Source organism: Panthera uncia, chromosome A2, assembly GCF_023721935.1.
Source record: "Panthera uncia isolate 11264 chromosome A2, Puncia_PCG_1.0, whole genome shotgun sequence".
NCBI classification, from domain to species: Eukaryota; Metazoa; Chordata; class Mammalia; order Carnivora; family Felidae; genus Panthera; species Panthera uncia.
This window is the reverse complement of record NC_064816.1, coordinates 143,785,108-143,801,991: the sequence shown is the minus strand read 5'-3', so window position 1 is coordinate 143,801,991 and position 16,884 is coordinate 143,785,108. Positions and strand designations below refer to the sequence as shown.

At 38.8% G+C, this 16,884-nt stretch overlaps 1 protein-coding gene across 4 annotated transcripts in view; it reads right to left on the bottom strand.

Annotated features, from left to right (window-relative positions):
• Positions 1 to 16,884, bottom strand: part of EXOC4 (exocyst complex component 4) — a 746,462-nt gene that overhangs the window by 550,566 nt on the left and 179,012 nt on the right. The gene's annotated exons all lie outside the window — the stretch shown is intronic.

Here is a 16,884-nt window from a genome sequence, read left to right as displayed (position 1 = left end):
GAGGGTCTGCTACTTGCCGTGCGCTGTGCCGAGCGAGTTAATCACCATTCACAGCTTAATCCTCATCACTGCCATTTACAGCAACATCAGCAGCAATACAATAATAATTACTGAGGGCTTACACTGGGGTAGGCTAGGGGCTAATTTAGATGTATTATCTTATTTAAAGCACAACTCTGATCAAGTGAATTCTCAGATTACAGAGAAGGAAGTGAGGCCCAAGGATAGGGCTGGGGTTGCAGAAGGAACCCCGGGGGACTCGCTCTGGAGCCCTCGTCACACCCCTCACTCCACAGCACAGGGGATTAAACAACTCTAACAAACCTGCTAAGAGCTATCGTGAGCCACTGCAGGCTAAGAGGTGCTGACCCGCAAATAATTTCTAGGGCCACCACTCATCTTGACGGCTCCAAAGCAAGCAAACCAACAGCTTTTTAATCACTATTGCCAATGGGCAATGCTTAAAAAATCAATCCACTTTACAGCCTCATTCGGTGGGGCCTGGGCTAGAATCCACCATTGTATTTCTAAGACAAATAACAAAATTTTTTAAAGTTCCCACCGTTGTGAAAGAAAACAGCAGATCTGGACCAGAAATCATCATGGTTCCTAAGCATATCTAACCTGGGATTAAAGTACATCGACTCATTTCTGAAATCACTTGCCACATCTACAATTTTAAGATAACCGGGCCGCCTGGGTGACTCAGTGGGTTAAGCGTCTGACTTCCGCTCAGGTCATGATCTCACGGTTCGTGGGTTCAAGCCCTGAATCATTAGGCTCTGTGCTGACAGCTCAGAGCCTGGAGCCTGCTTCAGATTCCGTGTCTCCCTCTCTCTCTGTCCCCTGTCTGTCTCTCTCTCAAAAATAAGCAAACATTAAAAAAAAGAAGAAGAAGAAACATTTAAAATTTTAAGATAACCAAGTGTTACAGCAAATGTACACCAGCAATTCTACCCATGACTGAAGTAAAAGCTTTTCAGAGACTCCGGTTCCAAAAACGATTCCTTCCTGTATGGGGTATATATTCATTCATTTGCTTATTCATTCAATAAAGATTTGATGGGGCGCCTGGGTGGCTCAGTCGGTCAAGCGGCGGACTTCGGCTCAGGTCATGATCTCGCAGTCCGTGAGTTCGAGCCCCGCGTCGGGCTCTGTGCTGACAGCTCGGAGCCTGGAGCCTGTTTCAGATTCTGTGTCTCCCTCTCTCTGACCCTCCCCCACTCATGCTCTGTCTCTCTCGGTCTCAAAAATAAATAAACGTTAAAAAAAATTAAAAAAAAAAGATTTGAGGATCATATTAAATGTTATCATCGAAAAGCATTTATGAAGCACTCTGTGAACATGATGCTCTCCCAAGTTTTAAAGCTAATTATGCCTGTTATGAGCACAGACATTACTAAATAGTTATCAAATATCAGGCATTTTTAGAAAATGATCTTAACTCAATCCTGAAATCTATGAAGTTAGAGCTAATATCCGTATTTTAGAGATTAAGAAACAGATTTAGAGGTATGAAGAAACTAGCCTATATGCAGGTGTGGGTGAAGGGATTAATGGGAAATCTCTGTACCTTCCCCTCCATTTTGCTGTGAACCTATACACATACCTATTAATGTGTGTGTGTGTGTATATATATATGTACGTGTGTGTGTATATATATACACATTAAATATAAGTTATATACATATACATATATACACATACACACATACATATATATATATGTACACTAGAGATTTCAATGGAAAACTATAAAACACATTAACAAACTGTTCAATTTTTTTAAATATATATATTTACGAGGCTACTAGAGTATCATTCAGCCTGGTGATGAAATAGTATGTTGACAAATACTATCTCTGTGAATACATCATCCAAACTGCCCAAGAGTCAAGAAGGGTATTAAACTGGGTCTCCAGTAACGACTCAACTGAAGGACTCAATTACTTGGTAGAGTTGGCACTGATGCTAATAAGGTTTGTGGGGCTGTGTGATCAAAAGAGGCTGGTAAACCAGAACAGAATTTCAAGTTGACAGAACACAGAAAGAGGTCTACAAGGGCACTTGTTGGTTTTAACACCAGTCAGTATGATGGAAGTATGTTTCTGCCAAAGCATGAAGATACACTAGACCAGTAATCCTTCTGAGGTACTTATCGTCCTAGAATTCAATGACTGGCCTTGTACAAGAAAATATTGACTGATCAGGGCCTACCTGGTGAGCATCCTTAAAATTCAGGTATTTCAAGATCACTGTTCTTTTTCTCCACGTTAGTAAAGTCCTCTTAATTCTCACCGCTCACTTTGTTAGTCTGTTCTTACACACTGGCTTCTTCCTTTCTTTTTACAAACAGGTACTATTTCTACCTTCTTGATGAAAATGTTGCTTTGGTCCTCATTCTCTATAATTTCCTTTCTCTTTTGTCATTAGGTTCCAAACTTAAAAGGCAGCCTTCCCACATATTTCCATTATCATGATGTAATGTAGTCCCGATTCCTCTCTACACTCCAATCCCACGGATGTGACTGCACGCTTGACATATTCACACATCTCACTGATAACATCAACCCTAAATTCTGAGACCTGAATGCTTTTCCCATAAAATCGGTAATTTCCTCTGTCTTCTTTCTGTGAGTGGTTTCTTATCCTCACCGGTCTCCAGGTTTAAAACTTCAGAACTGTCTTTAGATGCATTCCCCTCCCTTTGTCCCCATGCAGCAGTTAGTGCCTCAGCCCATTGGTTACTCTTCCTCAGCTCTCTTAGTTTGCCCCTTCCCATCCATCTGCTAGCCACCAACCTAGTTCAACTCATGCAGTTTCTCTCCTTTTCTGCCTCACATGTTTTATTCTTCCAGTCCTTCCCATACACCACGGACAGAGCGATCTTCCTAAACAACGGTTGCCACTGTCATCTTAAGGCTAGTTATTTTGTCATCTACATTAATCTGACCTCAATATCTATTCCCAGTCATAGCTTATTCTCCTCAACACAAACCCAACACTCAATTAGCATCAACTACTTAACTCTTCCCTGAACACGCATGCATGGGGCCTCTCGATTTTGGAATGCCTTAACCTAGATTACCCTCTTTCCTCAATATCCTGACAAACCCTGCCCAAAAACAATTCCAACGTTTTCTCTCCCATGACACCTTCCCAAGACAACTCTAGGCCAGCTGTCCCCTTTTCTGAGTTCCTACAGCACCCATTTCCCACATCATTCGATAAGTGTTAGTTGAAAACTGCCCTATACTACTACTTATCGTTTAAGGAAAAGACACCTGACCACCCTAATTTTTATATTTCTTTACTTCAATCACAGAGCCATGAAACAAACCAGAAAATGAATATATACATAAATATGAATACATATATATGAATATGAATATCTATATGAATTCATATGTATTCATATATATACACACCTATATATATCACCGAATCCCTAAATTTTACAAAGTATGTGATAAGAAGCCTTGATGGGTATGTTTTTAATACACGTATTAGAAATAGTCTCCAAAACGAGCCCTGTAAATGACTCCTCAGTACACAAATCTTTACTACAAGTAAAATTAAAAGGGATACCTATGATTTTAATCATAGGCTTTGCCATGTTTGTTTCCTTCACTATATCTTCTTCTTTCCTAATAATGTTTACTACCAGCTAGAAAATATTACTTTAAAACGGGGTAAAGTTTTATTTTGACACCAAATTATGAGAAGTGCCTTTTAAATATCTCAAAGAACAAACAAACAAATCTTTTTTCTAAGAAATTTATCTGAATTAGACTAAATCTTCTACGACCAAGTCTTGACACACACATCAGACACCTGGCATTAAAACAGAACCATGGCAGGGGTGCCTGGGTGGCTCAGTTGGTTAAGCACCTGACTTCGGCTCAGGTCATGATATCACGGTTCGTGGGTTCAAGTCCCGCATCGGGATCTGTGCTGACAGCTCGGAGCCTGGAGCCTGCTTCGGATTCTGTGTCTCCCTCTCTCTCTGCCCCTCCCCTGTTCATGCTCTGTCTCTCTCTGTCTCTCAAAAATGAATAAATGTAAAAAAAAAAAAAATTTAAGAAAAAAAAGTAGAACCATGGCAATTCTTGGTGCTTCCTCATCATTGTGGATAATGTGCTGCATCTTCTAAATTGTACATAAATATCCTAAACCACTACCTATGAGTTCAAATTTCCATTTTTATGAAAGGAAGTAAGCTATACAGCTTGTCTTTTGCCTGGGGAAAGTCACCCAAGCCTGGAAGTCTGGGGCAAGGGGACATTACATATAATAGCAAATACATCCTGGCCACAGAAAATCTGCAGATTATCCCATGTTCTCGCTGACTCTAAATTCCTTCATCTCTCTGACACTCATTTCTTTTCTCTTTTTTAGTACAGGGAATTGCTATTTCTTATTGATCAAGCATTAAAAAAAAAAAAGCCAAAGTTTATGGGTGTTTTAAGTTTAACTTGAAAAGGTATTAATTTGTAAAACCAAAGACAAGAAATATAAAAACATGGCTGGAAAGCACCAGATTATCTATCTATATACTCCAGTGATATTATGATTCACCATATTTTTTGAGTACCTGGTATACTGGATGGTTCTGTGGTAGAAACAAAGAAATATGATGCTTTAAAGAACATACACAACGAGGGAGTCAGGCATCTCTTATGCTATGATATTTGATCGGCAGTTGCTAAGATGCTAGTCAGAAATCACATGATATATAAAGCAGGGCCAAGATTTTGAGATTTAGAACTTGCTTAGTATTGGCAACATCATTCTGAATGAACTCCTCATTTACCACTTAACCCTCTTTATTTAACATATTGCTTGTGGCCACTTATGGTCATACACCCAGAGTTTTCTAAAAATAAATGTTGAATTTACCAGCTTCCAATGAACACATCACCTGTCTTCAGCCTCCACATTAATCTAAGTAGAAACATTCAGATCCTTCTAGGTACTTAACATGGTAAATCCCTTTCAGTAGCTTCCCAGCTTACAAAATCTTCACCTCATCTAAGAACTGTTCCCCAACTGCACAGCAGATTCTGGTAACCATGCTTGTGACCATGTTGGAACCATGCCTTCCCTGCCGAAGCCTACTCCACCGGGGGGAATAGCCAACATCCAATTAGCCCGTCAGGTTCTGCCTCCCAGGAATGTGTTAGTGAGATACAGTCTCTGGTGGTCAATATAGGCAAGGAGATGTAAATTCTTTGGGGCAACCACCTTGTACCATGAGAAATCAAAGAAAGCCAACCTGCAGAGAGAGAATAAAAGAATGAACAAGATGACCAGACACAGAGAAACAGGAGACCCACAGAACAGAGATTTTAAGGTGGCAACCTAAGTTTTCCATAATTTATAGGTCTCAAATCCAGTTGCTATTCTTTGGTTCCACAATATATCCTTTTGGCCTTTAATACATTTTCCCTATGTTTTTCTTATGACAGCCTCAATGGGGTTTTGTTTCTTCACCAAGATATCTATGGATAAATGGATATACACTAACATGCATCTGGTGACATTTATACCACAAATCCTATTTTTTGCAGAACACTGGTATCTCATGATAACAAGAGTAGCAGTCTATATATATTTCAATCTGTTCAACTAACAAACCAATTCTCCTCACCACTGACTCTGAATGTCCAATGCTTTTACAGCAAAGCCATACTGTACTTGCCCCATGTGATGAATCTGAGAATTCAACTGCTTATGACAGGAGCAATAATATGGTGGGAAAAAAAATCACTTCCAGCTCCCAATATGAACCAAGACTCTACTCATCTTGAGCAATATGTTGAATGTGCCTATATTAAATAGTATAATTTTCAATAATTTTGTTCCAGGAACAGCAAAGTAGCTTCCATTGGACTAGCCCTTATCCTGATAATAATTATAAGAGCTCAACAGTGAGACCAAAAGAATAAGAATTTGAAGGGCGTGGAGAGGAACCAAATGAGGCATAAACTATGCTCCTTAAAAGAAGTAAAGCACAGTATGTGAGTTCCCCTGGCTTCTTCCCAAAAAGCCCTTACTTCTAATTTCCACGGAACAAGGGTAGAACCCGAGCAGAAACTATAGTCTTAGAGGATGGAGGAGACAAAACTAGGTCCAGGGATACCAAGACATCCAGAATTTGAGAAGAGAAATCCAAAGAAGGGGTGGGGGCAAAATCAGTGTAATATATCCCTCAAAATATCACCTTGATTCCAGAAAATATTACAACAGACACTGAAACATTTTAAAAATTAGGACCATTTAAAATTATTAAAAACTATCAGGTTTCCCCCGTGTATGTTGCTAGTGAATGGAACGTTAAAGAGGAAGAAAAACAAAGCCAAAAAAATTATTTTTTCAATGTAGCACTTTTTCATTTTCCCATTATATAAGGACTAAAATATTCTGCAGTAAGGAAACTAAAAGAAAAATAAACAGTCATTTTGAAAGTGGAATGGCTGCCTGCTTAATTATACTCATTATCAACAGCAATTGTGTAATTAAAACCACTATTAGCATGATCTTGTGAATAGTTGCCTTAGTGTTTAAAGGAAAACAAACCAAAAAATTCAACGAGTACACATGTATTTTCTGGTCCCGTATCAAACACCTAATCAGGAAACCCTAGATCATGTTTAGTTCCCTGCCAACCTCCAACAGATGAGCTCCTAACAAAGAAAACCCAGTTAATAGCTTCCAGAAGAAAGTTTTCATTTTTTTAAACTAAACATATTTATTTAATACACAAAATATGCAAAGTACTGTGCTGGATATAAAAACAAGACTTAAAAATAAATCCTTCCCTCATATCAAAACAAGGGAATTTTACTATATATAAATAAAATTTTTAAGGTGTTAACATCTTTAAAGAGTTAAAAGCCAAATCAATCAATCAATCCTCCCCCTTCTCGCCCCAAGTGCTTATCTAGTGACAGACACACACATGAGTGACCACAATACAAGGGAAAGTGGTAAGCATCAGGACAAAGAAATTGCTGTGAGCACTTATCAAAAGGACAAAACTACTCCTAACTGGAGCAGTGAAATAAGGTTTCAAGATCATGGCACATGTAAGACATAAATACAATATTCAAATGTGTAAAAGGCCAAAACCTAAAATGGTGGAAGGAACCCAACAAATAGAGAAATGGAGCTAGGGAAATTCAGAGTATCTTTAATGAAGAACAAATAGTTCTGGTAACATAAAAAGGAAGAGTAAGAGGTAGACCTGAAACGTTGGTAAACAGACAAACTTCTCAGGACCTTTAACACCAGGCTCAGGTATTGAAGCCACAGTAAAATGGGAAGGCAAAAACGGTTTTCAATGGGTAAGTAAAATGGTGAGACATCTAGTTTAAATTAATCTAGTGGCATATGAAATAATAGATTAGAAGGCAGTGGGATTTGTGGCAAAATGAATGATTAAGGAAACAGTCAATGATTGAGGAAGTGCTTAACACATGAAGAGAAAATCTACCAAAATAGTTCAAAAGGAAAAGAAAAAGAGAGGTTAACTAAAGTAGTAGGAATGGGATTGTATAATTAGGGATACCTCTGAGAGCCAAAGCAGAGGAAAAACTGAATAAAATTTAACCAGTTACTCAGCAAAGGAACGATGAAGAGAAATAAAGAATAAACAAAGGACTGCACATCTGAGGAAATAAAAATCTATGGTTCCAGGAACAGTAACCAGGAATGCAGGAAGAGTCTGTTTCATATAGACGATAAATTTAGTTTGAAATATACTCCCTTGTGAAGCACATGAATATTCATATTCGTGTGTACCCTCAAATGCATAATTGTGAAAGGGGAAATAATGGTGATGAGATCTCCATGATTTATACATTAATTAACTTGCATTAGGACTATTAAGTATATTTCTATACAGTCTCTTAAGGACACTTTGAAGGACATATACCCTTGAATATCTGTAATGTGATTTTGTCCCACAGTATTTGTAAAACAGCTTTGTTGAAGTATAATATACGTACCATAAAATTCACCCATTGTAGTGTACAGTTTAATGATTTTTAAGTAAATGTATACACTGAAATCATCATCACCGTCATTTTAGAACACTTCTAACATCTCAAAATTTCCCTTATGGTGTTAGCTGCAGCTTTTCCTAGAACCTTTTATCAGGTTGAAAAAGTTCCTTTCTAGTCCTTGTTGGCTAAAGGTTTTTGCTTTTTAATCATTATCGGGTGCCAAGTGCTTTCCTGTGTCTACAGAGATGATCAAGTGGTTTTGGCCCTTTATTCCATTAATAATTGTGTATTACATTGATTTTTTAAGTAAACTCAACTTAATCATGGTGCATAATATAGTTTTAAGTTGAGGAATCCTATCTGCTAATATTTTGTTCTAGAATTTTGCATCTATGTTCGTGAGGCATATTGCTCTACAGTCTCCTGTGGTATCTTTCCCTTCTTATCAGGCTAACACTAATCTCACAAGGATGTACTGGAAAATGTTCTTTCATATCTCTATTTTCTAAATGAGTTTGCAAAGGATTTGGTATTATTTCTTCTTTAAATGTCTGACAGAACACCATTGTGCAACCTTCTGTATCCACAGGAATTTTTTTTTTTTTCTTTTATCGCCCACACCCCTTCACCCATTTTCCAATCTTCCTGCCCTTTCCCCTCTGGCGAATTCCAGTTTGTTCTCTGTACTTATGGATGTTTCTGCTTTTTGTTTTTAGGGAAAAATTACTAATTTGCTTTAGGGCAATTCAGTTTTTCTCCTTCTTGAGTCAGTTTTGGTATTTTGTGCCTTTCTAAGAATTTCTCCATTTAAGTTATCTAATTGGTTGGCATAAAGTTGTTTACAATATCCCCATGTAAGCTTTTTAATTTCTTTAAGGTCTGTAGTAATGTCTCTTCTTTCATTCCTGATTTTGTTCTGTTTTTTAATTTTTCTTTTTAACTGATCAATTTGAGATTTATCAATTTTGATCTTTTAAAAGAATCTCCTTTCAGTTTCATTACATTTTTCTATTATTCTTCTGATTTTTATTTCATTGATTTTCAATTTAGTATTTCCTACCTCTGCTTGCTTTGCATTCTCTTTCTCCTTTTTTCTAGCCCTTAAGGTAGAAAGTGACAGTGCTGATTTTAGGTCTTTTTCTTTTTACCCATGGTGTATTTAGAAGTTTGCTGTTTTGGGGTGCCTGGGTGGCTCAGTCAGTTAAGCATCCGACTTCAGCTCAGGTCATGATCTCACAGTCCATGAGCTCGAGCCCCGCGTTGGCCTCTGTGCTGACAGCTCAGAGCCTGGAGCCTGCTTCAGATTCTGTGTCTCCCTCTCTCTGACCCTCCCCCATTCATGTTCTGTCTTTCTCTGTCTCAAAAATAAATAAACATTAAAGAAAAAATTTTTTAATAAAAAAAGAAGTTTGCTGTTTTATTTCCAAATATTTGAGAAGATTCAAATTTTCTTCCTGTTGTTTTTTTAATTCCATTGTGGCTAGAGAACATACTTTGTGTGATTTCAACCCTTTCAAATATACAGAGAGGCACCTGGGTAGCTCAGTCGGTTGAGCATCTGACTCTTGATTTCGGATCAGGTCATGATCCCAGGGTTGTAGGACCGAGCCCCACATCGGAGACTGCTTAAGATTCTCTCTCCCTCTGCCCCTCTCCCCTGCTCACATGCTCTAATATAAAATTAAATTTAAAAAATAAATGTACTGAGACTTACTCCATGATCTAGTACATGTCTAATATGTCACTGTGAAATAATCTCTTTTCTGATGGTGTTGGGTAGAGTGTACCATGTATGTTGGTTTCACCCAAGATGCTTAAGAGTGTTGTTTCAGTCTTATGTTTTCTGTCTAGCTGTTCTATTAATTATTGAAGAAAAGTATTGAAATCTCTAACTTTAATCACTGAATTTTTTAATTCTTTCAAGTTTGTCAGTTTTTCCTCCATGTATTTTGGACCTTACAGTATTTTTGATGGTTTGTTACTTTTAACTCATTTATAGAAAACAGAAGACAGACAGATACCAGGGTAGGACACAAGCATGGTCTCAACACCCAAAGGCACATTTCTATTTCAATACATTCTCTGGCCACTTCAATTCAAATGTATTTTAACGTTCATTCTATCTATTTCTATCACTTTCTCCCCTTCTCTCAAACTTGACCACCAAGCTCCATGATTTTCTTATATCATTACAAAGTAAAACTTCAGCTACTGGTTCAGCTTTCCACTGCACTAAGATGTTTCATGACAATATTTTAATGACCCCTCTTATCATTACACATCCTTTTTCAGTGTCCTCAATTTCAAAAATGCAAAATGAGAGGGTCATATAGAAATGCATAAAGTTTATGTTTGAAATCAGCTCTACAACTCACTGGCTGTACGACCTTCATAGGTTGCTCAGTCTCACTAAGCCTTATTTCCCCCATCTGTGAAATAAGGATAACAGAATCTACTTCATAAAATTAATATGAGAATTAAAAGAAAAAACATAAAATGTCTGGCACATAACAGGCTATTCTCTCTGGGGATGAGGCTCAGAAGATCTGCTGTTGTTTTTTGTGATGCATCCCAGGAACCACATAACTAAGATATTATCTCCCTATGCCTCGGAACCTGGGTTTCCTCAACTGTAAAACGGGAGTAATAATATTACCTACCCCAAGGTACTATCATCAGGATGAAATGAGTTAATGCTATCAATCACTGAGAACACTGCCTGGAGCATACCAAACAATTTATCAGCATTATTAAATAAACAAAATTCTCTCTACATCCTCATAATCTTCCCACCGCTATCACTTTCCTCTTCCCTCCTCCTCCCCTTCTCTCTACCATAAAAACCTCATTTGCTAAGGCTGGGTTTCTGCTAATACTCATTCTCTAAACTTCTGGAACACTTTCTTTCGCTTCAGTGAATCGGACTACCATATTGTCCAACCTAAGTATCTGAATGCTGAATATCCTACTCTTGTTCTTGTTTTCTTCTGTTTTAGTTAGTTCTACATTTCAAATTATTCCCAAGTCTCCCTCTACCATCATACTTTCTCTCAAGCTACGATACCATCACTTGCAAGAGCACCTGTCTGGTTTCCACATCCTTCTTACAACAAGAAGATGAAAACAGCACAACAGACATTAAAGGAGCGCAGAGGCACAGGGTCAAAACCAACAGCCTGACCAAACAAACTCTTTCATCACCACCATTCTTCAAAAGGAGGGAGGGACAAAAGAAAGGTCCCCTTAGCTCCCTTCCTTGTTAATACCATTATTTTACTGATCTCCCAAGATCAAAATCTGTAGTTAGCTCTGACGCTTCTCAGTCTGGCTGTCAAATCACATGCCAAGCCCTAGAGATGTTATAACATACATCTCACTTCCATTTCCCCTTCTAGTTATTTCCATCCCTACACCCATCCTTTTATATCTGGTCTTCGTTATCTTTGTCATAAAGTCTTACAGTAGTCTCCCAACTGTCATTCTGCCTCAAACGCCTCATGACCATCTATCCCATAACCTGGCACCAGAGTAAGCTCACTCATGCAGAGCTCAACATAATCACTCTTATTCTCGAACCCTTCAATGGCTTCCCCCTAGCCTACAAAATAAACCCCATCTCCTCACTCTTACTCAGCACCTTCCACAGCCCCGACTGATCTCTGTAGCCTCGGTTCCCGTTAACTGTTTTGACACAGTTACTGTTTGGTTAAACCAGTGTCCTGTTCCTTACCCAAGTCCCAAGGTGTTTTGTCCTGTCTGAGTTTCTCTCTCTCTTTTTTTTTTAACCCTTACTTGTTACTACCTCTTCCATCTATCAAACATGGGGGAATGAGATCAAGAAAGTGAATTTGAGTATAACTGATTTTACTTTATGAATTTTTAACTGGACTGATTTTAACAGACTTCGTGTGTCCCACGCAGATGTTACTAATCAGAGCCCACAAGCCCAGAGGAGGTGTCAACCCCAGGAATAAGGAAGTAGAGGCAGATAAACACCTCTGAAGCTTTATCTTCTCATGGAGGTGTCATCTCCATCCTCCTCTTTCAGAGTTCTTTTCGAAGTGGTCTCTTAATGTCACTTATCCTTAGTCTTAGGATGACAGCCAGCTGTCTCTATCTTCACATTAGATGTAAATGTGTAACACATGCTGGTGAGCAGGGCAGACCTTTCTTATCTGCTTTTCTACCTGGAGGTCAATATTCCAGCAGTCAACTGACATCCAAATTGAGACTATCAGACAACCAGTGAGCTTATCTCCAAAAGATACTGGCTGTTTTTCTGGTTTTCATATACTTAACATACTCATTTCAGATCAACACTAGACACTGATAACTTAGATCCCACAGGGGGAAATCTATGTGAAAATTGTAAACGCTTCTGATGATCTAGCTCATATTTTACCGCTACATGTGCACGTATGTACATGGATACAGATATTTGTTCTTGCTGACACATATGCAGATTTATATATGCTGAGAAAATAAACGTAAGTGGGCATGCTGTGCGGACCTGTCATAGATCTTTGCCTTCTGAGAGGTTACCATCTATCTTAATTGCTAATTAGAATGTCCCATTCTCATTAAAACCCATACAGCTATTTGTATTATTCAAGGGTTTTATCTTATAGCTATTTGCTCTCTCTCCTGCCTCTCAGCTCAGGCCATGCCTTTTCTTTGTATCTCTGGTAACATCCAGCAGAGTGTCTTAAACAAAGTAGGTGCTCTCTAGTAGGTCACCTAAATTCAAAGTAAGATGCTCTAAAGGGCAGCTCCATATTGATGTTTTACACTCACAGATGAGCTCCTTGGAGTAGAACTACAACACCCAGGGTGAAACTTCAGGCTTTCTGAGGTACATTAATTTACTCACATCACAGGAATACCATTTATGAAATTTCTGCTCCACTGAGATAAGTGCTACCCTAATGACCTGAAAGAGTTAATGCATCTTGGAAAAGACCCAAATTGCTCTCTGGAGACAGTTTATTCAATTAAGTGGCTCCAACCCAGAATTTTCAATTAGCAGTTCAGTTACTAAAGCCTCCTTCATATTGGTTCTCTGTAATCTGTGAACGGTGACACGCCTATAAAAAAATGTTTGTTTATCATTCATTCAAAATAGACTCTTCAGGAATAACAAGTGCAGATTCAGATTCCATTAACATTTACCTTGTACCTACTGAGTGCCAGAAACTGTGTGAAGTACCTTCTCATTAGTATTTGAGGATAATATTCTGAAGATGGGGCGGATAATGGCGTTTGGAGGCACTGAGTGTATAACGCACGAGGATACAAAGACCAAAAAAAAAAAAAAAAAATGGCTCCTTCTTTAAGTAGTTCACAAAGATCTCCATTGAATTCATCTAAGGCTTTTCAGAATCTGGTTTCAGGCTATCGAATCACATCTTATGCTCTTCTTATGAATTATGTATATGGTAAATTCAGTAAGGTACTCACTGTTGTGAATACGTGATATTATCCTTACCTAGAATGATCTTCCCAAATGCCTAAATCCTAGCCTTCCTTCAAGGACCAGTTCAGCTCCTACAAACAGACAAAATCTTCTCTGACCAACGTATCTTAAGTTCCTACAGGAACTGAAATTCCTACAGGATCCACAGATGGTTACCTGGACTCGGTAATTAATCATATACTGCTGTTTATTTAACTTTTCCTGTATTTATCTCTTAAACTCCCAATGTGACCTGATGAGAAGGCACTCTAATATCTCCCTGTATTACCATAATTCACATCACACTGAAACACCTTAACTAAAGTCCTTTAAAACCAAAGGAACAACTTAATATCACTCATTTCTAGACTCTGTCAACTCCTGCATCTACAAGAATGATTTTTCTATAACTAAGCAAAATTCTTCTATCTGAAGGTGATGAAATACATATACATTCCGGAGGCAAGATACTAACCTGATGAAATATACCTGTCAACTGCCTGGTTAAACAATAAATAATCCTACTTTATCGGTTTTGTTTCCAAGGAAAAAAAATTCCACATCTATAACAAAATCTGTGATTATTATACATTATTTCTACTGAAATGTTATACGCTAATTCAAAACATGGGGATTAAACTATTACATTTATCTAGTGAACTTGAGGTTAGCCTATAATTGGAAAGGTTAACCAAATTAACCGTACTATTGGTTTAGGTTTATTGAACATTCTCAAAAAGTCAAGGGTTCAAAAATGGAGAACTATTTTACTGATATTTATGGCATCAACTTTAATTCTTTTAGACCGGTTTTCCTATTTAACTTTACTTTTTCCCAAATATTTCTTTGTTTTTTTTTGATCTTTTGTTTAAAAGTAATATATGCACACGAAAGTTTCAAATAACACAGAAACATGTAAAGATTCAAGTTCTCTTTAATCGTACTGTTATATGCAACATACTTTACTGATATGCCTTTATTGATACCTCATTTCATTGTTTTCTCGTCATTCCTCTGGTAATAGTCACAGTGTTCTGCACAAATACAGGACCTAAGAAACACATTATGTCCTTCCAGAGAACCTGACTCTATCAGCAAGTGAAAAAAGAAAAAGGAAAAAAAAAAAAGCCAGATTAGCAGCATATGGTCCAATAAGATCCTTTTGGCTTTCAATTATTTAGCCTCCATCTTTTATATATCACAGCACATATCAATTTGTAGACTGTACTACACCTGTCGGCTCCAACACATTTAGCTCCTCCCTTCTGCCCCTACGGTCTAAGGGCAATGTCTGAACAGCCGATGCCTAAGAGTTCAGAAAATAAGTGGCATACCTGATTCATTTCTCTCTCCCAAATCTCATCTGTTACTTTTAACTCTCAGAAAGACCACCACACCCAGCAGAGAGATGCAATAAAATGCAGCGCAGTAGTGTGGTTCGCCCGACTTCCTACAACTTGACAATGAATGCTTGTAAACGTGACTTGGGAACATCAGAGGGAGGGGGAAATTGAGTCCACCCCTCCTCGGAGGAAAACCGCCACAGCTCCGCCTAACTGCCCCCCGGCCCTACTCTCACTGGGTAACAAGCTCATACCGTAAAGCAAGTCATTGAAAAGAAAAAGGCAGCGTGCTATTTTAAATACCAACCATGTTAACGCGGAAGCAATACGGTACAATTCGTGTACCTCGTGTTCTCTGCTAATTGCTGAAGACATCCTGCCATGGAGGAGACAGCAACGCTAGCCAGGACCTAGTCTTCTTTAAATGCCAGCTCTTAATAACAAACTCCAAAAAGGTCTTAATTGCATTTACCAGGAGCTCATGAACTTTAAGAGTTGTTAATCAGATTCCCATGTAAATGGAATGACGATTAAAGGTTAAGTACAGGTTTCTGAAATTTCAGAAGTTGAGAATATATTGCCCTTCATGGGGGAAAAAAACTATCAGCCTTGACAGGAACCAAACATCTTAATTAAACATGCAGAAGTGCCATGCTTGTTTTTATGTGAAGTTCTATTTTCAAATGTCAAAGTTAATCATGCACTCGACTAAAAATGTGCACTATTCACTCTGCCAGAGAAGAAATGCCTTCGTCTTCTTTTCTGGGACAACATCTGCAGGTCTCCAACAACTTCTCCGGTGTCCCCTCAGACCCGCTACACGAGAACCTGAGAATCACGGTGAAATGCCTTCCACACAGAGATCTTAATTGCTCTCCATCCGAGGAGTAATCCGAAGCCACACGTTTTCAATCAAGTCTGCTTCATATTTATGTGGCTTGGGAGAAACGTGAGACGCTTCCTCCATAAATTTGCTGCACCTGTGTCCCTGGAGTGACATGTTGACAAATGAACGTGACATCTCCTCAAACTCCAATAAGAATTTATGATTCTTGGAAAGAATATATTTGATCAATTACAGTGCCATCACAGTTGAAAGCAAAACCATGTCTTTGGAGCACACTTCACAAAACCTGCGAGCGCTTGTATTCTGCGACAGGATAAATGACGGATCCCAAACCCCCGAGTTGGGTCCTCCTGCTCTAACACTCCATCTCAGATTCGCCGGCTTAAGAGGAGCGAGGCACAACGACCGCTGAGTACAATAACGACGAAGATGAACAGCTGTGTGGTGCCCTAGACGAAACAACAGAACTCAAAATCGGAAAATATTTGTAGTATAATACTTAGCTAGTAAAAATAAATAATTCTTCTTTAAGCCAGGTACCTACTTATGGAAGAGAAAGAAAGCTCTTCTGCGGCTCTACCTTCATCTGCTTTTATCTCTCATTATACTTTTAATTCTCCCTTTCATTCCTTCTAAAAGTCTGAGCAAATTTCAGTGTTTGCGCCATACCGACTACCTACAGCACACCTTAATAGAAAAACACAGGTTCTTCGTGTTCCTGCCAGAGCCACAGCTACGACTGCTGTTAGAATTCTCGCCAGTAATTGTACTATCGTGATGAAACCTGGCCACGAAGCAAACCCAGGCTCTAGTGTTTTAAAGAAATCCAGAAGTGAAAAAGTAATACAATACAATGATCAGCTAATTTGAGGTGAAGAGAGAGGAAGCAGGGAAGAATTTTTAAATGGTTCTTTTTGGGAAACGCTTCTGCTAGACTATGAGGTCCTTTGAGTCACGGCTGTGCTTCCCGAGGACTGGCATGACGGTGGCATCGACCAACTTTAAACTACAAGGGACTCCCTTTTCCTCAGGGCAGAGTCTGAATTTTACATTGGATTCAATCCACCAACTAGTCCGCAAGGCCTTTTTTTTTTTAATGTTTATTTTGAGAGGCTGCACAAGCACGCACACACACACAAGGGGGGGAGAGGGGGAGAGGGGGAGAGGGGGAGAGTGAGAGAGGGGGAGAGGGGGGGGGGGGAGGGGGAGGGAGGGGGGGGGGGGGGAGAGGGGGGG